Below are 24864 nucleotides of genomic sequence, written 5' to 3'. Positions count from 1 at the left end.
AAGTTTAATAAAATTTGAGATCTTTGTAAAAGTTATCTAAGAGCTCAAAATCTCTGAGGGTGCTGAAACATTAGTACGGTGCCGCTTTCTTTTCAGAATAGATTTTTTCTGACATTTTTTTTCTCAACTTTTTAAACTAGGATTATTGCTTTAGACAGCTCTGTAGCTGTATCTCTTACATGTTATTAAATGTCAACATTGACAAAATAAAAAATAAGAGGATAGTTAAATGAATTCTGAGAGGCGGGAAAAATTGGGTTGAAGCTATAAAACAGGGGAAAAGTAAGGCTCCTTGTTGATCCTGAAAGTTGGTGTGTAACCTTGGAGTCTTACTGTCTTTCTGTCTTGTAGGGTTCCTTTTCCCCCTGATCACTGTACTGTAGCAGTGTTTTCCTATAAATAGTTTAAGCTCTTTGTAGTTTGGCTGCTCAAGTCTAGCTCATGACCCAAGCCCAGTGGAGGTTGCAGTCATTTCCTTTTCGGGAAACAATTCTGGCTGAGGTCAGTTAGGAAGATGACCCTTTTCAGAGGTTTAGAGACGAACCCAAAGCCCTCAGTTACTCCCCCCTCAATCTTAACTGAATCAAAATGGACTGAAATGTAGGAATGAGTAAGCAGGCCGATTACCTCAATTTCAGCCTCTGCTTTATAGCACATAACATTAATCCACTGCATACTGAAAATTTTCCCATTTTACTCGCCAGTCATAACAAAAGGGGAAATTCAATCATGATTGTTAGTGTGTTAATATTAGTTAGATGATGTACTGTCATCAGTTTTTTTTTCATATTTCCTACATTATGTTACCAAAGATCAGTATATTTTCATTTCCACATTAAATGTAGCCGAAAATAGTCTAGCACATACCAGCTGAAATGACTTGCATCAGCAGTAGTCTCCCTTCCCACTGAGAAAGACCAACATTAATTCTACTTTATTAGTGTTGATATTTCTCAGATTGTGGCCTGGAACATGACATCAGTCTATGTCAGTGTCTTGCACTCATGAATGACAGACAGTGGCTAGCTTGTTAAAATAGTCTCTTTTGAAAGGGGGCGGAAAGGGACTTGAGGCTGTCTGATTTGTTAGATTTTTATGGGCTTCCTCTGAATTGGTTTTGACTGGTGGTGAAATACTGCTGCTGCTGTGACATACGTATGCAATGTACTGTGAAAACTCCTGCTCTCACATTTGCTGAAGTTTCTTAGGTATTTCGCCGTAGGTGTGTTTGAAGACCAGACCATGTGATGTCAAGAGACATCAAGACATTATGTACACAGGATACATCAGGTGCATCATACTTAGGCCAGGCCCATCGAATAAAAGAAAGACTCTGTGCAGGTTTGAAGTTCTACTAGAGTTTCTAGTTCAACTACAGCTGCTCATTAGAGTCACTGCCATTTGTTCCATATAGCTGTCTGTCTCCACATCCAAACCTAATTTAAATAGACCTTTGACAGCTTTAGCAGATGTGTTCTCGTATTAGCTATCACAGCCACAACCTTTCCACGTACTGACCGCTTTTTTCCCTTTCTTTGATAAAAATACCTTGGGTGGCTTGGTACTGCTCCCATCTTCACTGAGAACACAGGAATAGCCACAAAACGTGTATATCCGGGACTGGAGAGGAACAGACATTCGTTGCGATTGAAATGAGGATCTGGAACAAATTTTGAATGGATCCAAGAGATGGATTTCTTTCAGGCACTGCAACAGGTCTGACCACATGTTTTGTCTGAGACCTGGAGATAAGAAAAAAGTGTATCTCTTGCTTGCATGACAACGTGGCAGCTTGGTCCAGGATGAAGCTTGTGTTGGCTCTATTGGCTCATTTAACAAACTTTGCCTTCACTAATTTCCAGGACAGACTGAGTTCATACTATAAGACATTTTAAAGGGATAGTTCAGTTTTTTTGAAGTGGGGTTGTATCAGGTACAAATGGCCCCTATGTATAATATCTGCAGTAGACACCTCTCTGGTCTCCCCCAGTTAGCCATATCAACCCTGGTGCTGGAAGTCAACAGCTGTGAACAGACCCAGTCTAAGTAAACAGCTGTGAACAGACCCAGTCTAAGTAAACAGCTGTGAACAGACCCAAACTAACAGCATATTTTCGCTGTCTACAAGAAGTCCTATCTCAGAATAATACACATGTTTTAGTGTACGCTATGTACAGTTTTTTCAGGGTGCATCAACTTGTCGAAAAAAAGCAGTCTAATCTGGGACCAACTCACTTACTCAGTATTCCTCCGCATAGGTAGCTGGGTCAGACTCTTAGCGCTGTGTTGAAGATGCGTAGTGATACAGCACGTTGCACAGCCTGTCTGCAAGTAGGAATACCAAGTGAGTGAGTGGGTTAGTTCCAGATTAACTGTTTTTTTTTTTTTGACCAGTTGATGCACTGTAAAAAAAAAAATTGTATATAGCATACACACATAATAAGACAAAGTCTTCTATCTGACAAGGTCTTGGTGACCTCACAAAATGACATCACTCAATTTTCCACAAATGTCTAATACAATAAAATTATGAAGTGATGACGTCTTATATCCCATCAGTCAACAGTCAATTTTACTTTGACATCATAATGTTCAGAGAGAACTTCTCTGGCCATTATTCAACATCATAACTCAGGAACAGAAGGGGAGCTTGAGAACATATTTCCTTCAACTTGACTGATTGGTGGAGACATGCAACCTCTGGCTTCTATTATTTTGCACTTTCCATTTAGGGATTTAAGGTGTCATTCATACATCCTTTAATAGAGGACATGGCTGTTGCACTGTGAGATTGTGGCCTCTTGGTAATGGGAGTGTTTTTAAAACACTTTGTCACCCAGCCTGATTATTTTTAAGGTAATAAAGTAAATGTGTGTTAGTTGCCAAGTGGTCTCTCTGTTGGTAAGCCAGCTGCTGAAAATACAGAGTAGACCTTGCTCCCATGATGGACTTAATTTCTAGCTAATAATTAGATCACTGATTTGATTCTGCATCCACAGGGGCCAAGTTGGGCGGCACTAATGACTTCCAAATAAACAACAGAGTGAGAGCAGAGAGCCACTTACTGCTGCAGCACAGTGACATCAGCAGTTAAGCCAGAGAGCTCAGCCCTCTGCTTGTTTCTGCTTTTAGAAACTGCTCAGTGTGCAAATAAACCACACTAATAATGACACATGACAGAGAGTCAGTGTGGTTACAACTGTTGATTGATTTATTGTTTGTTTGATGTGCTCCATTTAAAAACGAGCCTGATAACAATGAGAAGTGTTTTCCACAGTTATGATGTGACGTTCACAAGAGTGTTGTGAGAGAGCACCGTCTTGTGTGACCACCAGATTGGCTGACTGGTGCTTGACTCTCTGAATTATTGAGAGCTATAAATGATGGGGGGATAATGTTGGACACCCATGCTATAATGTTCTCTGGCTTTATTTTCTTTGGAGAATGTGCCAGCTTCAGGCTGCTCTTCAAATGCATTGTGGAATATCAGATTCTTTCCCCTTCTTCCTACAGTTTGGAAACGAAGGGCATTTTTTCATATTTTTTGGGAGATTTTTTTTTCTTTTTCATTTCTTATGCACCTAGGTACATAAAAAAAGAAATCCTATTCCCCCAACAGGTGCTAGTAAGTTTTAATGTAAGTACGGCTACTCAAAAAGGAATATTTGGATGGTTGCTTAATTATGTCATATGGCCACAAACAATTCTTAGAATCAAATAAAGTTACATAAATGTAAATATGCAGATCCAAACATTTATTTGATGTTTCATCTGACACACCAAAAACACGAGTCCAAGTTCAGCAACATTTTCAGATTTTACTCCCTTGATCCTATTCTAGATTCCCATTATTTTTGAATTCCTGCAGATAGTCAAAGCCAGAGCCCATTGTGGGCACATCCTTGGGTTGGTTAATGTGGACAACTGATTAAGTTGTGTGACTCCCACGGAAATTTTATGCAGAAAAGCTTGGAATGGCTTGTGGATTTTGGTCTACAACAACAAAAAACCCCAGCAAAATAAAATAAAAAACCCTTCACACTGGCTATGTGAAAAAGTAACCACACAAATATGCACTGCTAGTCACCAGCACCAGGCCAGCTTCTGTAACAAGCATCCTGACCAGGACACAATCAATCATGAGTACTTGCGCTCTTATTTCTCTATCTATCCGTCCTGGCATCCATCTCTGTCTGAGCCCTGTTGGTGTCACAGTGATAGAGTCATGGAGAAGAGGGGGCTAACAATGACATGAGGGACTTGGGTCACATCAGCACTGCCAAGTGATGAAGGCGCAGTGAGGAAATTAACATTTTGGGACACTGAAGAATAACATGTGCAGACATTTCATCAATCACGTCATCCTTTGTTTCCCTCAGTGTATTGATGCTTGTCTTCTCACGAAGAAAGCGTGGGTTTAGACTTTAGTTTACTTTGCTGTCTAGATCCTGTTGTACTTTTTTAAATGGAGTTTTTTATGCCCCTGGTTCGTATTATTTGTCTTCTTCAGTCAGTAAAGTTAACAGGATTGATTAAGTGATTTCACAGACTTGAACTTGTGTAGAAATTCTTAATGGTCATTTATTTGCCCTATAATCAGATCTGATCTGAACGTGAAAGTCTTTGGGAGGCCTTTGTGGTGGATTTCCAGAGAAATCCATACATAACGTTGTCTGAATGTTTCCTTATGTGGTTTTCTTGGGGGGTGGCATGGTGCCAGTGGTGGATTTTCCATCACACACTGACTTCTTATGTAAAAGAAATGTTATTCAGTGACAATGGAGAGAATTTAGTCAAACCTGGTGTTGATTATCATGATCAACTCATCTGCTATTAGCATTAGAACTCCCTTTTGTTTGAAAATGATATATTCTGTTTCCATCATCTTGAATGTCATGTATGGAAAAGGCCATGATTTACAAGTCTAACTTCTCAATAGGTTGACACAGTGAATATTTATATTAGATATCATTTATGTTGTTCTAGTAAAAACATTATGTGGCTTCTTTTGAGTTTTTCACTCAGTTATTGAACAAAAATAAATAAATAAAAATAATTTTCTTATTCTCTCATTCATTATTCTTTTTAATACCAATTAATAAATGCTTAGATGTAGGCTTTCACGCATGCATTGTGGTTTCTGCACTACAAGCTTAGTCTTTGTTGCCAGATCATGGCTTTGATTTATCATGATCCATCTGGAACAAATGTGTGCCAGTGACAGTTGTTAGCAGGAAAGGCCCCACATAAAAAAAAAACAGTGGCAGAAATTATCTCTCGAGTAGACTCGAGAACTGATGTGTGGCAGTGGTAGAGGAGAATGATGGTGGAAACATGTTACATGACTTTTTGACTTCATTTAGCACCGTCAGTTGTCAATGTGACATTGAAACAAATGTTAACAAGATTGGCCTTATTGTGCTGTAGCTGAAATCAGAGCAAACTTTAGTTACCCCTTAAATAATTTAGATAACTTCTCAACATGTGATAATGGATGATAAATGATCAACAGCTTTGGTGTATCACCAAACAATTTGTGTGCCATACTTTTGATTACAAGTCTCTGAGTATTGAAAAGCAAAGTAATAATGGATATTCTTCCAAATATCTATCAAAACACAGAGTAGTATGTTCTTATAAGCTGTTGTTTTATTAAATAACATGTTTTTGTTGTACCTGTCACATGCATAAATAACCAACATCGACATAAAACAGATGAGTGCATCTTGGGATATAAGGTTCTACACAGACTAAACCAACCGTCTTTGAAAATATGCTGAATGTGTAGAGCTGCATCAGAATGCAGTTCATGTCATTGTACAAGAACAATGCAACAACATTTATCACAGTTTTATGCACCATGGTGACTCATTTCTGGATGTTTTACTGTAGTGTTGTGTAAGCAATATTAAGGTACATTAAGAACCATCCACTCCACAGCTCTATGGATCAAATGATCCTGACTCTGCATGTTTGCGGCAGCTAATGTTTCTTTGGGGTGATTTTAGCTTGAAATGGCTCAGGAGAAATCTCTTATTTAAGTCTGGCTGACTCAAGTATTGCCCGTTTAGCACAACACTGGTGCCAGCACACCTCCTAAAAACTATTTACAATGCAGTTATTTTGCTGACATTTCTTTTTAAACAAATGAGTCACACAAATGATAGCAATTATGGGGTGTGTTGTTTTTTTAATTGTCAAAATGCCTCTGGCATCTCATTTTCAAGGCAAGAAATTTGAATTTTAAGGGGAATATGGAGGGGTCCAGAGACTGACTCAGGGTTTGAACTTCTCTCTCAAGCTCCTTTATTCATTTTATACAACTGTCATATTCAAAGTGGTTATTGCAGAGAAAGAACACATACATATATATATATATATATATATATATATATATATATATATATATATATATATATATATATATATATATATATATATTTTTTTTTTTTTTAATCTATAGTTTTGAATCTAGAAATAAAGATTATGATTGCCTGTTTCATTATAGTTACAGATATTTGGAGACAGTAGACAGTAATACATTTGTCTTGGTCATTAACATATCAGGAGTGCCTGTCTGCTGAGATGTTAAATGATGTGGTTAGCTGTCTTTGAAGTTTCTCAGTGACGACACATTTTACAGTTGAAGGACCCAGTTTCACCTTCACTCTTCTTTCTCACACACATGCAGCCCAGTACACAGTGTGATGCACGAGTGAGGTGTGGTCAGATCTGCTCAGCTCATCTGCAGACCTGGATCGCATCCTGATATGCACCGACAGGGCCGTGTAGAGACAGGGCGAGGTTGTTTCCTTTCCACTCCCTTACACCATCCGTCCTCCACATCCTCAGCATGCACGGCCACCATGCTGGCAGTTGCAGGGTTTTTCACAAACTATCAATTGTCCTTTATCCCTGAGAACGCATACACTAATAAGAAAGGAAAAGAAATTCCAGGGAGGTATGATTTCACCGGTTCTTTCCCACCACTGTCTTTAAAGAAGGATGACACAACTCTTGGAAACAAACACTTTAAGGACTGTGTGTGTTCTTTGAAGGGTTTGGTCTTTGAGTAATCTGTCTTTTTTTTTTTTTTTTTTTACCATCTTAGTAGACATTTAAGGGGTTTAGACATCATTATGGGTTTTCCTGTAAAGATTCTGTTGTACAATCTATTTTTATCTATTACATTAATCTTATATTTAACCATTCATACATGTACTATTATACTATGCCCAGATGTATGAATGAATTATTATTATTATCCCAACCAGGTCAGGTTCAATATATCAGTTGAGCACAATATACAGTGTACTACAAAGCAGAATATGTTTACAACATGTAGCCTAAATTATGTTTTTATTGGAGATGCGAGATGTAATGTGGTAATATTCCATCTATCCATCTTCTTCCACTTCATCCAGGGTAATATTACAGCAATTTTTAAAATACTTGAATGGACATTTAATAAGTAATTTATTTACTTTGAAGTGTAGATCAAAGGAAGCCAGTGCAATCAGATAATACAGACACCGTCATTTGTAGAATATGTAGCAGTACTTGAGTACAGTAGTAGTACATTTCAGAGTGATGTATCAGTTTAGCCAGAGTCTTAATTAAAAAGGAGGAACTATGCTATTTTAACTTTAACTTTGAAATATTATTACACACCTGAATGACATAACCTTCCATTACCTTTCATTACAAGCTGTTTGTTTTCTCTTCTCTAGAGTAAACTAAAAACTAAACTAAACTGATATTCCACACAAATGTAGTCACTGAAAGGAACCTTTTACATAACTGGCCTGGTTGCATCACTGCCGCACTGTTAATACTGTCCTCATAGGAGTCATTTGGAAAATCCTACATTATTACTGTAAAAGGTATATAGGAGCAGCCATCATTGTGTAACAGTGTGAAGAAATGTCATATGAAGTCATGCAAAGAATATGAAGTTTCAGCTGTTATACAGAGTCCACTGTTCAGCATTACCTCACTGGATTACCTGCTCAAAAGAAGGATGTTATGATTTGAGTACATTTTTACATTTTCTTTGTACAGCCAAACCACTGCTGGGGGGGGGGGGATTGCCTAGTGTGTGTGGTATGTGTACAATTTAACGGCAAACTGATGTTGATACTGTGCTGTAATTCTTCCCTGGAGAGCTTTTGCGGGTAGATCGTCCACGGGAATCACATTAGCCGTATGTGTTGGTGGTATTGGTGGTTGGGAACCTCTACAGTTTCAACTGCCAGTTCCTTTGGCTCTGGGCAGAGGATTCCCTGCCATTTAATGGTACCTTAGACTGACTCAGGCTTGGCCCGGCAGGTTCCTTTTGGCTAACGCAAGTGACAGCGGGAACAAATCTCCCCCTGTGTTTATTTAATTGCTAACCGCTTCGGTTTTGAGGCCATGTTCAAAGGGCCGACGAGCGCAGAGCTGCCTTGCGTTCCCCTCAGCCTCAGGGTAGCATGGGTCATCCCAAATAATGAGTGGAAGGACTTACTTTCCTAAGTCTGCCTCAACCCAAAGCCAGCACGTGGTTCCCATTTAAGCACAGGGGGAAGATTGCACCTTCATCTGCTGGGCATTTTTATGTGTGTGTGTGTGTGTGTGTGTGTGCATATATACATCTGTTCTTTAGCAGCCTATCACACAGACACACTCAGTTCAGTGTGTGTGTGTTTGTGCACCAAGAGGAGTGTGTATATATAAGAATGTAAGTGCCTCGTCTGAGTGTGAGATCATTGTGTTTGTACTGAAAGTGAACACCACATGTCCAGCACATGTTGTCAGGTTGTGATTGGCACACAGGCCACATTTGTATCTGCATGAGGAGCTCAGAGGCCACTATCCAGTATGAGACGGGATGGAGTTCGTGGTAGACGTCAGCAAGAGACCTCACACACACACACATGCACGCACGCGCACACACAAAAACGCACACACGTACTCAGAGAGTGTGGTAGAAAGCAGGGTGGGCTAACCTTACAAATGCATTGTGCATTTTGTAAAGACAGTAAGCCGAGGCTGAGGGAGTCTAAAGTTTCTTGGAGTGAAGGAGTGAGATGGAAGGAGGATGATGGAGATGAGGAGGAGGAAGAGCTGAGAGACTAGAGGGAAATTTAAAGAATAGAATAAAATTCACTTACAGTGATGCACTTATAAGGGACGTCAAAGACCTTTAATTGAGCCAAGGCATGGAGGTAGAAGGAAATAATATTTTTAAAACAGATTTTTAAAGGAGGGAATATTTATTTGTGGTTTTCAACATAAGACAAGCTGCCAATGTCAGTTGTCATAATTGCCCAAAACACTTGTTTTGACTGCTTGTACAGTCTGTGTTTACCTACATGCATGCATTCATGTTTGTTTATTCACCAGTATGTGTCTGAGAACTGTTTTGTTTCAGTGCTTAGCATCTGATATCATATTACACTTTTAAAGTGCTTCTTTTGTCATACCTGCTCACTCATCTTTTATATATTTAGGCTTTTTTTTTACACTGTGGTTTCTGTAGACATAACATATACCGTAAAGTGTTATTGCATTGAAGAGTTATTCCACAGAAGTGGGTCTTTAAAAAATGCCCTAACCCAACCCGCCTAACCTTCAAAGTGTTACTGTTACAAGTCTTTAATCACGCTGTAAAAAATGTGTCACCTTTCAAGTGGGAAAGTCTTCGCTCCCCGTCCATTTAATCCTTGATCTGATAACCCTGCCTGTGTGCAATCAGACACAATCTACCGACCAAACTGAGGATGAGAAGCCCCCCTAGACAAAAGGCAAAAAACCTAAACCAGGCTCGCCTAACAAATAAAACAAGAGGCCTTTTATTGCCTTCTTTTTTGTGTAAAATGTTGATGTCTATTTAAAGTGTTATGCATTCTTAGCTGATCTGTGCTGCTTGAACAAATACATGCCCCCCCCCACTCACAAAAAAAGCCTTTGATTTGTTATCTAATCATTCTCATCTGTTTCACTCTTGGCTTAATACCAGTCTCCTGTTTTGTTTCCAAGTTGCTATTGTTACACGTTCGAGACGGGCTCTGCTGTAAGTCTTTTATTGTGGGTGTATACCCTCTCTGTTCACACTCAAGAGGATGAACACACGCAAACACGCACACAAAGTAAATTATATATATTTTTTCAGGAATAATACAGAGGTGATACTGATATTGTTTTTAAAATATAATTTTGCAGTGATTTTCATTTTTTGTATTAATTTTTCAAGATAACCTACAGAAATATCTATAGCCTCTCATGTTATGATCTCCTCAGCAGTAACAAATATACCAGAGGATGTCCTACAAGAGATGTATAGTTCGTTTAGTTCATACTGCCGCTATTATTTTAAAATTCTAATTCTAAGAATCATGCATTAAAATCAGGAGCTGTCTTGGCTCTGCTCCTCCATGCAGCCCACACATCACCCACTAGTGGGCAGCAGAGGAACTGGTGGAGCACCAGTTATGGTCCTCAGCAAAACTCTGGGTTTACACCGACCAAAATGAATTGATTTACAGCTTTGTGCCATCTCCTCTGTGGGATAGATACTGTATGCTGCGGTGCTGGAGTTTATTCATTTGTTTAAGTCCTTTGAGGAGATTTCTTCTTTCTTACCTCTTATAATCAGTGTCCCATCCTTTGTGCTCACCAACTGAGAGAGCTTGGTAATTGCATGACAGCTGTCAGTGCAGCATTTGGAAAGCTGTACTGTAGTATGTAATTGTGTTGAATTTCATAGCTCTATAGTATATGTGACTGATGTTGTAGGTCTGTATCACTTAATCTTGGGTCTTGCGTGGCGTCTTACTCCCTGTTTCTCTACGTATGTTTTTTCGGTGCATGTGGTCCTCAGCGGAGCATGTGGTCTCTGCATCATATTTTCACTTTTTGCCTAGTGCCCTGCACCATTCCTAGCTGTCCACAAGCTTTGTGGGAGGCAGTTTCCTCTCAGGATAGGAAGTTGTTTCAGCCGTACTATTGGCTAAACATTTATTCTGGCCTCCATGTTTACAGTGCAATTATCCTAGATCCACCACATACTCACTAAGATTTTCAGCAATTACGCGCATCTCATCTCATGTGCCACCCTGGTATGCCAAGAGCTCCCACCTCTGTCTTTGTCAATTTCTAATTCAAATATTCCACTGTGTACCAAAGTGTATTTTTGGTCTTGCACTGGAGGGAGAAAAAACTATTCACACATTATGCAGAAAATAGAGATAATTGATACAATGGTTAAAACAGTTTGCATGATGCATGTGTAACTTTCCAGCACTTAAAGCAGGTTGAGCGTAGATTTGTATTTATTCTTATGTTCCTTTACATTTCATCACCACTTTTCTTGCACACACCTGCAATATATAAGAAGAGAACTCACTGCTGATCTCATCGTTGCCTCTTCACACTTTTACAATACAAGCTGCTGTCCAGCTGCAATTCTAGCGTATCTTGTGTAGCATCTAAACAACAGTTTGATATCTCTATGAAGCTATTCTGCCATGACTTAATGTGATGATGTTCAAAGAGATCATAACACTTGAGTTTTGTTTGAAGTAAGGTTTAGGAGGGTGGTTTGACTTGCGACGTGTTATCTTTCTATACTCTACTGCCTCTCTATCAGTGTGCCACTAATTAGGACTTTGAACTTAAGATCCCCATTGGATGAGTTCTCAAAAGGAGTCTCATGCACAGTGTATGATCCAAAGTAAAGTCCAGATTTGATCCCACCTTATCTGAGAATGTTCCAGGCCGAACAACAACATGGTGATGTTTCATGTTCCGCATCCCCGCTGATCTTCGGCAGATAAATACCAGCTGGCCCTGAACTATCTTTTCCACAATAAAACATCTCTATCAGGAGCCAAACAGCTCTGTATTCCTTCAATGCTTTTGGTCTCCCCCCTGATCCGCACTGTGGACTAACTCAGTGAAGATGAGTCCTCTACAGCCTGTAACGCAAATTCTTAACGGAAGTGTGTCACATCCGGGAAGTGTGTAAGCAATTGTGTATCTGTATGTCTGTGTTTTCCTCTATTTGGGGTGTTTGTATCCTGGTGTTCCTCTGTATTGCTCTTAACCCACAGTGTGTATGCATATGTGTTTGTGTCAGCGTCTGTGCGTGAGAGCATACGTGTCTCCATGCTTGTGAGTGCATTATGAGTGAAACAGGGTCTGGCATGAAGATCAAAGTCCCTCCATAACTCCTCAGTCAGTCAGTCAGTTGGCAGGCCAGCCAGCTTATTGCCGGGAAGCTCCACTCAGCATGGGGGATGTTGAGTTATTAGACTCAGATCATTTCAATTAGAACACAGTTAGTTATATAAATTCCTGGTATCACCGTTTTCTTTTCTTTTTCAGAGTTTGTTTACACCTCAGTCACAACCGTGGCAACTGATAGTACAGGTAGTAACTAGTAATACCATTCACTCAGAAACAACTCATCATTGCATCATTCAAGCATTCGTCACCACTTCCTGCCTCGTGGACTGCAGGAGCTAATGTTGTCATTTTTGTTGCTTGAATTATTTGAATTGTAATTTACATAACAAAACTTAATTGACAACACACTCAAGTAATCATGTGGTTTTATTGCAAAACAACAATTGTTATTCTGTTGTCTGATCATTAATCTGATCAGATGATAAGTGTCCTAGTTGTTCACTTGCTGTGCAAATCTTGGCAAGCGGAGGAAAAGTTGTAAGCAGCTGGCTTTCCTGTTGCAACTTCAATTTGCATCAGGAAAATCACTCACAGTCATGAAGAATTATAGTCTTTTCTCATCACATGAATGTCTCGTATGGAAGTCGTATGGACTTAACAGTAATCAGATTGCACAATAGATACACTGGTAACTGTGCTCCCTTCCAGACTGTTCTCGTGTCCGATGAATGTCATCCAATCAAGCTTATTCTGTTTAAATTTTTTCATTAGTTCTTAACATTTCAATATGCCACCCACTCTCTTGGGTGTCCTTGCTAATGAAGTGTGATGGTAGTGATGAAGTGTAACAGCGGCTGGTTTGAAAGCGCTGTGCCAGTGACAGGGTGGTCCCAGCCTCACACTGCTGCTGCTGCTGCTGCTGCTGCTGCTGCTGCTGCCGCCGCCGCCGCCGTTGCTGCTGCTGGCACCCTCATACTCATCATGCACACATTGTTCGATGGCACCTAGCCATAAGAGGGTAATGGCAGAAAGCCTAGTAATGATCAGACTGCACTCTGTTTTTATATTTTAAAACCCCTTGTTTTCATTAATTCTGAATTGACAGAGCTGATTGCTTGTGCTTTAATTATACATGAAGCCCTAGTAACTTCAATTCATGCTCATTGTATTCACTGTTGAGTGATGCCTGGCCATATAGGATTAGAGATTCTGAATCTGGCAGCCGCACAAAGAAATAGCCTCACCAGTGTAAAGAGCAGATGAAGTCGTAGAACTTCTCTCTGCTGCTTTTACTCCTTTCTTTTTCAAGTTTTGCTTTTATTTATCTGTGGATTGAGTGTAATTAATTTTGCACCTTACACTGATGATTTCCAGCTGTTGTGAACAGTCCCAAGTCATCATTACGAAACCCTTTACAGTCAACACACGCCTCGCAGTCTTATTCTGTTGATGAGCTTTTGTTTTTATTCAGCTGGTATCAAAAGATGACAGCGGCACTCATTTGTTATTTTTGTTTCTGCGCACAGAGCCGACCATTTCCCACTCTTTGCAGACTCAAAGTATCCAGGTTGTTTAAAAAAATCTTTGGTGGTGTTGGAGCCACACAGTGCTCCTGAAAAGGCTAAATTCAAAGATAAATGGAACTATTTATCCAGTGATGCGTTGGAGCAAGATAGGTGTCTAAAGGAAAGAAGGAATATAGGAAGAAATACTGAAAGAATGAAGGATGTTTTACAATGATAATATGTAGCTGCATGCATTTACCTCTATGTGTACAATGAGAGACACAATGCACCGCTTCCACAGAACTTTGGTGGACTGGATGCCCGGCGTTACTGACGTGGACCCTCTCTATGTAGTTTAGCAAGTATGAACTCAATGCTCTGTACTAAAACTGAAGTAGTATGTAGATTTCTCTCAATTCATGTGTATTTCTTTGAAGTGTGTTTTTTTTTTTTTTTTAATGGAGGTTCAACGTTGAGAAAGTCATTCTTTTTGGTGTCCATCATGTGCGATGATGGATCTTGGGGTAAACGTAACAGGGTTAGAGAGGTGAAACTGTCCGTGGACACACAGCCGGTTTCAGTTTCAAATTGGCACACAAATGGTAAAGATTAAGGCTGGAAACGTGGATGCCACATATGTAATGTGGTCACTACTGTTCCAGCTTTTGGGATACTTAGAAACCTTTAAAGTCCTCCTGAGATTCAGCTTTGATTTGATTTGTTTGTAATTTGTCAGTTTTTGTAATGGAAGCCAATAACAAGTCCTCAGATCAAAATTTAACAGTTTGTTCTGTCATCATGTTGTGTGGCGGGACTTCACACTGGATGTGTGAGGGGCCCTGTTTTCAAGTTCATCATGTGTATTTGGATTCATACCATTATCAGTGAGAATACTTGTAGCCAGATATTCAAATATCCATATGGCTCTGATGCAACAGCATCAATTACTGAATAAATGAGTATTCAGAGGTGAAGGCTACAACCTCCTGCTGGAGTAGTAAAATTATATTTATTCCAACATTGACAAAGACAGCGCCAAGACAAAGTTTTCATTGAAAGGGTGCATTTCTACACAATAGAATAGAATAACAATGTAATGTTTTCTTCACTGGCAAGCATGGCAATGGCATAAGCTACATAAAGCAAGATGTACATCATCGCTCAGAAGGAGAAAATGTCTAATGATGCAATTCAGGATATCTTGCCCCCAACGTGTTGACCAGGGGAGCCTGTCAGTCCATTTGAAGGAACTCAGGAACTCATAGATTCATTGGGGAGAAGATGGGGGGGTAGAGGTGTCCAGCAGTGAGACTAATCTGTACACATGTGGCCCAGCACTTCAGAAGGCCAGATGTTGGGGAGAGTAAATTACGTGTATCGCGATGTCCTCACAAACCCAACAGGCACATGTGCACAAAACAGAGTGGATGGGAAGATGCCTCGCTGAGTGGAGAAGAGTTAACTTACAGCGTGATACAGTTGTTCACATAAAGTACGATCAGAGTCAGTGATCAGTGAATTGTGCGATGGGAGTCCATGTTTACAAATGTGTTGGCTCAGTGGATGTTGCCTTCCATTTCTGAGGGATTCCATACAATCAGGCAAACAAATGTTTAAAAATGTTTAAATAACAATTTGCACTTGTTCCTTTCAGGATAGATGGTTTTCAACATATTTCCTGTTGTATTTCAGATAAATGCTATTTAATAGTCTCCGATTTCAAATCTATCACTTTTTTAATGAAAGTTGATTAGTGCCACATGTGAATTTTTTGTAATTCTGAGGAAAAAAAGTCAGAAAATTGGTTTCAAGTCAGTCATCAGATTTTTTTTTATGTTCAAGAAAGTTCAGATGAGGATTTAATCATCTTTTGTACTTTATGACTCGTTGGCTGATAGTTAAACAATTTAGCAGCTTTTTAAGTTGGTGTTGGACATCACTGCAGAAATCAGTTCATTGACTATCCATTAAAAGTGTTTAGATTTATATAGAGAGCCCATTATAAATGAATAAACTGACATTTTTATTGTCATGCAAGATGATTGTTAGGTAAAGAGAGTGGCTGTGTTTATGTGTCCTCACGTCCAACATGTCAGATTGGTGAAAAGCATTTTTAGATTCATTTCATTGGATTTTAATTCAACTTAATTCAGTCCAGTGTTATTTGTAGAGTGTCTATACAGAATCTCAAGGCCCCAGAAGTTCCCATAATGAGCAAGCATTTGGCGACAGTGGACAGGAAAGACATCCTGTCTATACTGAGGCACGTCAACCGTAGCCAAAAGTAGCACATTTCCTTTTTTGTCTTGATTTCATTTTAATTCTATTTTTCTTTTAGCAAATATTCAAGTGATCTGTTGGGTTTTGCGCTCAGTTTAAAAACTGCCTGAACCCCCCCCCCCCCCCCCCCCCCCTTAATCGTAACTTCCCACAGACTCTTGGGTGAGTTTGTTTACAATAAGCAGCCCCAGAGCTGAAGAAAAAAAAAGAAAGAAGTTGAAAGAAACTCTTCCAAAACTGTGCAACTTCTTGTAAATACTATAATTGCTCTGAGTTGTATCATCATGCTGAGTGCCTCTGTGTGTGCCAAGTGAAGTTCCAGTTACATCCAGAGATGTGTGTGTTATGGTTGGCAACGGTGCACTACCCTCTATACACAGCCAGTCACACCAGGGCCAATTGGTAACAGTTGTGGTCAGCCCCCCCTCAATGCTCTACAACAAGGGATAGAAGACGAGGGTTGAGTGAAAAAGCTATCTGTCTTTATTTTCCTCTTTCTCCATATCCTCCAGAGAAATCATCTCCTGAATAAGCACAACAGAATTAGCCCGACTGAGTCAGATTGCATTTAAATCGGTAAGAGAAAACAAGCATTTTCTCTGTGCGCTGTGCCCGCTCTGGGAACCAGGCCCACAATAACACACAGAGTTAATACAGCACATCCTGGAGCCACGCTGGGGTGTCACTGTTTATGGTAGTGCCTCAACCACATGCACACATACAAACCAAAACCACCACTGCTATAGCCTCTGCAAATATGAGTCAGCAAAACGGAGCCTGGAGGCCGGTATGGATCTGGCATGTGGGAATTTAATAATTAAAATAGAGACCAGCTCTCGACTTCATATTTGTTGTCTGAAGCTTTATAATATACTCTGGTGACCAGCCCTGGAAGTGCTTGTGTAGGACTCTTGTTGCATTCACATAGTTCTGCTATGTGTCACCTGCCTTTCATTATGCCATTATGTGCATTTTTTTTTTTTTTTTTTTACATGTCATTGCTGCTATGTCTTATTTGGTATTATGAGCTTTTATGGGGTAAAGTCATGTGTAAACTGCACTTTAATGCAATATTTAATTGATGCCCTTTTCAGATTTTAGGTTGCCCTTATAACATCTAGCCAGGGACAGCGGATAAAAATTAGCCTTACTGACTAACTCTCGCTCACCAATAATTAAATAAATAATGAATATCTGTTAGGGAAAAGGTAAAGATCCCTGACTGGCTCTGGGGTCTGGCAGAATTGCAGCTCTAAAAGATGAGAACTCGAGGAGATTCCTCAGAGGATACTACATTTCTGAATCGACCTACTCACACACTGGCTTTCTGTCTCTCTGATTTTGTTCTGTTTTGTACCTCTGTTTCTTTTACAAGTTTTATCTGGGCCTGCTTGTTGTCCGTTCTTTCTCCTGACAATTAGTGTTTTCCATTATCCTTATCCTCCACTTGCCTTCATAGATCTGGACAATGTATCGCTGCTCCGTAATGACCTTGGATCTGGACTGTTTAGTTGTTTCTTTAACGGAATCAGGCAGTTCACTAATTGCTCAAACTATTTCACTTCTCTTCTGAGGATGTGTTTTTTGTTTTGGGGTCATCAGTGTTTGCCGATGACATTTTCCCCAGGATAGTTTATAACCTGTCATAATTAAACTTAATTTAACTGAAATAACATTTGAACTAAAAGAAAGATCACAAAACACAGCACTGTCCCCTTGTTTAATGTTACTGTTATACTCACTGAGAGAGCATCTATTAATACTATGATGAATATCAATGTCTTTCAACATGATATCTTGACAACCTTGCTTATGACCTATTTAACATCAACATTATCTATGTAGTTTCTGGCAGATATAGCGCACGATGGGGATAATTTCTGAAAATAGTCTCAAGTTGTATCAGTAGTCAGTATATATGTATATTCTTCAGTGTAACATGGAGGTCAGGATAGTGCCTGTGGACTGGGGGTGTTGGTATGTGATTTTCAAACTTCTGAGTAATTTAGAACAATGCAGATACCATCCTGATCAGACAACAGTGGACCAGCTGTTTACCTTTGTAAGGATGCAGGAGGGGCGATGAGAGTTTACCCATCTGCTCTGTGGGTGGACACGAAGAGGGTTTATGACCCCATCTCTTGGAAGTATTTTTCAGAGGGTTACTGAGTGTGATGAAACAGGGCCTTGGGGGTGGAGTTTATGCCGCTTATTTTTGTGCTTTCTGTTGGCGTCACGTCCCGCAACACTGACAGAAAGTGCCAAAAAAGCAGCATTTTTAAAACCCGACAGAAGAGGAGCATTAGCAGTAAAACATCTACACTTCCGGAAAACAACAACAACAAGAGCAGTAAAAGAAGTATAAGAGAACGCAATGATCGAAACTGTTGCACAATCAGGGTATCCGCGGGGTCTTGAAAAGTATTAAAAGGTGATAAATCAATTTTGGGAAAATTAAGACCCTTAAAAAGTATTAAAAAGTCTTTTCACGACTTTATAAAGTCTTAAATTTTGAAGGAATCCGAGTAGGGAAATGGCACTCGGATATCGGCTGCAGCCCTACTAGAAACAAAATCAAACGAGCTAAGGCCCATGTCATGACTGTCGTGAATATTTCTATTTTGATAAACTTTTCCTTTGATTTATTATCCCAGCCTATTTTGAATTCTGTTGTAAGTGGTCTACAGTCTTAAACACAAACTAAAACTGTTAAGTTAAAAGTGTCATTGATGTGAATGGTTACAGCTTGAAGTGGCGGTGAGGTATTAAAAAATATTGAGAAGGTCTTGAAAAAGTCTTAAAAAGGTTTTAGAATTAACTTCAAGATTCGTGTATATACCCTGACAATGATTACGTTGCCTCAGGAGTCCCGTGGGTCCCATACAGGTCCTACTATGCAGTGGAGACACAGTGGCCCACAGGGCCGAGTCAGAAGACGTTCTTGTAAAGTTCCTGCCTCCATATGATGCAAGAGAGTGACTAGCTAATGAGAAGAGTTTGAAGCGTTTTCAAGTAGGGATGAAATGGAGCATAAACTCAATAGGTGGATTGGCACCACGTCAGTAGCGATGCAGACATTGTACTTTAGATGAGCCTAAAGGTGCACCTCTCTGGTTGATCTATGTTCTTCTAACCTGTACACACAAGTCATTAGCTTTGGTTAATGTCCAAGTGTCATCACGGTGTCATTGTGACACCCTCAGTCCGTCTGTGAGGCAGATGGGTGTGTATGCTGTAAACACTGGAAATGATTATCTGTCTGGACTAGTGGTCTCCCTCAAAGTGCAAGTGATTCAAACCCTATTGCATTTCCTTCCAGTTTGTATCTTGGCCACATAACAATCATTTAGTAACCCACTTAGGATAGTAGGTGTCTGTCCAATAGCTCCAGATGACGCCCACAGCAAGTATGGACTCAGACCTGGTAACTAGTTACACCCCTGAGAGCAGGATGGTCACAGGGAGAGCCTGTTTATGTAGAAACTGCAAAGTATTGGATCAGAGATGAAATGGCGCTGAGATTATGCAGAAAGTCGGCAGCGTGAGTGAGTAGGTGATGTCATATGAGAGCAACATCTGTCTCCGATTGGTCTATGCGCTCCAGGGTCCTCGCGCCTCCACACAGAAGGGCCAGGTTTTTACGTACATTGTTTTTGGTGTGAATAAAAGGCTCTGCTGGTAGGGGATAAACAGAACAGAGATCTGGCATCCCTGTCTCTTTTAGCTTCAGTATTTGTATTCTACCACAGGATCATGTGCCCTGGTAGCAGCTGTTACATTACTATTAGCAGTGTGTGCATGTTTTCCTCTTCTTTGTATTCTGTCCACTCTGCCCAAAGTCTGGCACACTGAGTAACGTAGAGTGAGTATGAAATAAACTGTTCAGTGCTTTTCAATTTATAAATAATTGAGGTAAAACATTACCTTGTTCAAGAGATTTTAACTTTAATTTCCTGACATGTTCTTGGATACTGCTGTATCACAGTGGTTTCACAACATCTACAAATGCTCATATGGGAAAGGGCACAGCCCAACTCTGAAAGTGTTGCTGAATGTTTCATTTGTCATGAAAAGAGAGAGCGTCTGCATTAAGCTTCATAAGAATAAATGCCATTTATGGACAGAAAGTTTGTTGCAAACTCTGATAAAAGTGCTGCTGGGCCCCATCTAAACTAGGGTTTCAGTCAGTCTTTATTTTGTATTTATTTATTTTCGGTCATAGTCTTTAGAATTGGTTGATAGCCATTGTGTCTCTGTTGATAGCTTTGACCCGTATAGCTGTCAAAGGCTGTCTTTACACTGCACGGTTCAAGTGGCCCAATTCCGATTTTTTCCTCTCAAGTGGCTCAGATCGGATCTGTAACATGAATGTGTAAACGGGACAAATGCGCATTGAATCAGATATTGCCAGATCAGATTCAGGCCCCCGTTATATGTGGAAATAAATCAGATACAAATCGGATATCTGCCAATGCGTCTGCAGTCTAAACAGACGGATCGGATCTTTCCTGGCAATGCGTGTCATACGTCATCAATGATAATATAAATTCACGTGCTCACGCGTCTCGCTGAACCTCTGTAGCCCGTGATTGACCTGTGGGGCTGACCTGGACTACTGTGGCCAGCTGTGGCCAGTTGTAATCACTGTCACAGGTGTTAGTGTAAATTTTTTGTGGTGTCCGCGCGTCTGCCCCCCCCAATCAATATACATTTTGTTCAACATCAAATCTCGCGTGATTTGCAGTAACCGCACTGACGCCGGCGCAAATCACGCGAGATTTGGACGGACCAGGAAGAGGAGCTTCGAGAAGCTTCTGCTACAAACAAGCTTAAAATATAGACTTATTTAATTTTTTTCGGGACAATTACGCAATTTGGGGCTTCAGCACAAGACGGACGTTACATACGAGCATCATGGAGGTATTTGGATGTTTTTTTGTGTGTGTTTTTTTACGAAGAGCTCCGGTGTCCCTTTGCAACCGTTGCATTGAAATGCACTGCTACGCCGAGACCCCCTGTAACTCAGAGAAGGGACGGTGGACTCTGATAATTCTTCCAGCCCTTAGTCAACATGAGGGTGAGTAGATAATGAGCGAAATATCATTCTAGGGTGAACTATCCCTTTAACTTTGGTTCACTTGGAGTAGGTGTGTGAGAGTCAGTGTTAGCTATCGAAGGGCTCATGCTGCCGCTGTGTATGAGACTGAAACACGTACCTCTCGTACGTCTCGTTCTTCTTCGGAGAACAGTGAGTATCAAATTTACTAAGCACTACATCCAACTTTTCATTATCTTCAGGACTGTCAAACACGAACGTGTTAAATACTTCTATGGCCTGTGGCCCTGCTATCGTTAGCAGCAGCGCTACCTTTCTTGCTTCCGGCTTTGCCTCGAGTCCCATAGCCGCAACATACAGGTGAAACTGCTGTTTGAAGGTGCGCCAGTTCTCGTCGACGTTCCCCGTTAGTTTCAAACTTTCCGGTGGTTTTAAATCCATGTCGTTCATTCGAGTTTACTCCTGGTACCATGTCATGTTCGTGTTCCAAGGATGAGGCCGTGTTGATAGCAAGTAACTTAGTTTAATGTCTCACGTTCTCAACAACATACATGTGGCTTCATGCAGTCTTGCTCTACTCTGTTATATGGTAGGCTACGGTAAGCTGACTACTAACCAGTACTGCCGCCTAGCGGTCAAACATGTAATAACATCCAATCATAACACTCACTAGTTCTTGTTTTCATATAGGCCTACAGTAAAATTAATTTCTATGCGGATCGATATACGAGGGCAAGCGAGGGAGTGTGAAAAACTGAACCGAGCCGATAAGAAATCAAGAGAGGAAGAACAAACATTGTATACAAATGTGGGAGGCTGTCCCGTCCTCACTACGTGAGCGACGGAGGATCGAACGGTGGCACAACTGTCACCGTCGCTGTCAGCTGCTCATCTCACAGCAGCTCCGCTCCACGCAGACACTACGTTATTTTGTAACGTTCACTTTGCAAGTGACGTGTTGGATATAAACTGTGAACACCAGACTCACCTGTTTAAAAATATTATTATATTATTACGTGACAATCTCCTGAAATCACTAGTTTATTTCCGGCGGGTTGTTTCATGCAAGTACAGCAGGTGTAAATGCAGATGATCAGATATGGGTCACTTCTGATAGAACATGTAAATAGACATATAGGCAACAAATCGGAATTGGGCATCAAGGCCTGCAGTGTAAAGACAGCCAAAAAGTGGTTCCTGTTTTCACAATGACCATTTACAAAACTGCCAACTAATTCTCAGTTTGTGTTTTTGTTTATTGTGAAAAGTACACAACAGAGTCTATGATAATAAGTCCCTGGGTCCAAGAAGAGCCATGTGCCGTACATGCAGTGAGATATAATGGGAAAGGGCACAGTCGAGCTCCTCCACAGCCAAGGAGCTTCTTAGGATGCTGATAAACATTCAGTCGCTGCTCACAGTGGCGGCAGACAGAGCTCTGGGGAGACTTAAATTAAATTTGTAAGTTTCTCTGTTTGCATCCTGTGCACATTTTTGTTTTCTGAGAAGTTATGGTGAAAGGGAGAACTTCAGAAGTAGCTCTTTTGAGTGTGATTTGTATGTGTTCAACATTTTATCTGTTGCGTAATTTATTTTTGTATTCACTGATTATTGTACCAAATACAACAATGAATTCCTCTCTAGTCAAGTCACTTTGTAGAGAGTTTTAGAGATACCGCAGAGGAATGTGCTCGATGAACTTCACATTTGTTAAGATGAGTTATTGTCATGAACTCTTGACTTTTGGCAACCTGGAGGACTAAAGTTTAATGTTGCCAGTCACCATAAAATAAAAACAACTAATGCTCCAAGTTATTTCCAAATTATCTACAGTATGGTACTTGCAAACAAATTTTTAAAGACAGGGCATGTATTGTCCGCTGTACATTAGAAGATTACATCTTCAAGCAACTCGCGCAAAAAAAGAAGAAATGTTTGTGTGTGTATTTGTGCACTAGCCATGCTCTCCCTCGTTGTGGCTTTGAAAGTTTATCCAGTGTTGTAGCATTTTAAATAAACAACCCTTTCCTGAAACAGGGCCCTCTTTGTGGTCTGGCAGAACCAAGCCAGGGCCAGCAGCAGCTGTCATACATGGAAGTGAAAGTAACAATGGGAAATTGAGAATTATGTTGTTAGGAACATGTCTTGATAACAGGGTGAATTGAAGGACTATAGACGTGAAAAGCCAGTACCTTGTAGGGTTTTCATTCCAGAAATTAATTCAGCGTTTCATTGCAGCTGTAGTGAAGGGTCATGTCCTATGGTTGGGAATTCATCAATGAACTGAGATGTTATTATAGGGCCAGAACTGAATCAAGAAACTTGGCACCAGCAAACCGAAAACATCCTTTATGACTAGTTGGAGTGGCACGCGGCACAAATGGTTCAGTGTCTGCACCCCTTCCCTGCCAACAAGGAGAGACTTTCCTCCGCCTAAATTGTTGCCTGATGCTTAGATGATGATGTGGGCGCCTCCAGGGACGCTGTACATACGGCGCTCTCACGTCTCCCATCTCCTCGTCCCTGCCGTCACACTCCAAACTAACAACTTTTCACTTTCTTTCTTCAAATTATTTGTGCAGCGTAATTATCCAGTGTCAGCCAAAACACATGCTGTCTTGTCAAGCAGTGATGGCTCCTAGTTGAGGAACCATGTTTTCTCACCAGTTCAATTTAGAGCCAACTACAGTTAAATACACTTGTGCTCACAAAGACAAATGCTCCACATGACCCCAGCCAGTCACCTGTGTGGGTGGGGGGGGGGGGCTTACATCATATAGACTGAGTGCTATTTTATCATATAGCAGAAGGCAATAAAAGGTTGTCCCTTCTCTGGGCAGTACAGACTATTTAACTTGGCACTGAGCTGCGGCTTGGAGATGAGTTTAGCTTCCTATTCCTGTAAAACTTCGATTTATCAGAGACTGATAGGAGTCTGTGAAGAGCGTCCCTTTCTTCGCCTCAGCCTTGGTTTCTGTTTTACTAGCTTCCTTTTTGTTCAGGCACTTCTTGGATGTTTTGTCTTTTACAGTCGAGAAGGCTACTGGACAGGACATGTCATCACTGCTGGAACAGACATAACAACTGTCCACAAATCTTGATCTCCAGACGAGCATGTTTAAGCCAATTTGAATTCTGCGTCGCAATAAATCTCTCGATTTATAACATGAGTAATGAGCAAATGTTTTGTCCTGAATGCTTTTGCTCACATATTTATACATGGTGCCGTCTCGCCGTGGCAGTTGGAATGATGATACTTACAAATTACTCTAAAATGAAAAGAAGATGCTGTTTGGTAAAAGTTGTGCCACACCATCCTTATTATTATGGAAACTGGATGAAAACTAAAAAACCCACCTTTTCTGTAAAGCCTTTTAATAGCCTTTGTCTTCTGTTTCTTGTTCTGTTTTTAGTGTTTTTGTGTTCTGTTTAATTGTTTTTGTAAAGCACTTTGTGACGTTGTGCTGTGAAAAGTGCTGTATAAATAAAGAATTATTATTATTATTATAAGTTATGCTAAGTATATACATTTACTTAGACTGGCTTCATCAAATTTAAGTTATTTATATGTTGTCGCTTGCCTTTTTTGATTTTGAGAGGATTTGACAGAAAACCTTTATTCCCAATTCCCCGAACCCATATCACATTCTAATACCCAACCTGAACAAATCAAGAATTTGGAAATCTTTCAGCAGTTATCTGTTTTTGTTGTTGAGCCAGACCTCTGGAGATGTCTTGTCAACACAGTGGCTAGCTCTAACAAATCACACAGACTTCCATCTGGACGACCTTCAAGTCAGGAACTCCTACAGAAGGACCCCAGCCGCAGTACCAGACAGACACACACACACACAC

General features: G+C 40.3%; 1 protein-coding gene across 1 annotated transcript in view; it reads left to right on the top strand.

The window, feature by feature from the left end:
* Window positions 1–24864, top strand: part of stx8 (syntaxin 8) — a 41197-nt gene that overhangs the window by 8510 nt on the left and 7823 nt on the right. The window lies entirely within an intron of this gene.

Source organism: Trachurus trachurus (genome assembly GCF_905171665.1).
Source record: "Trachurus trachurus genome assembly, chromosome: 1".
NCBI lineage: Eukaryota > Metazoa > Chordata > Actinopteri > Carangiformes > Carangidae > Trachurus > Trachurus trachurus.
Note: the sequence above shows the minus strand (reverse complement) of the source record. Positions and strands in the feature narration are given on the sequence as shown.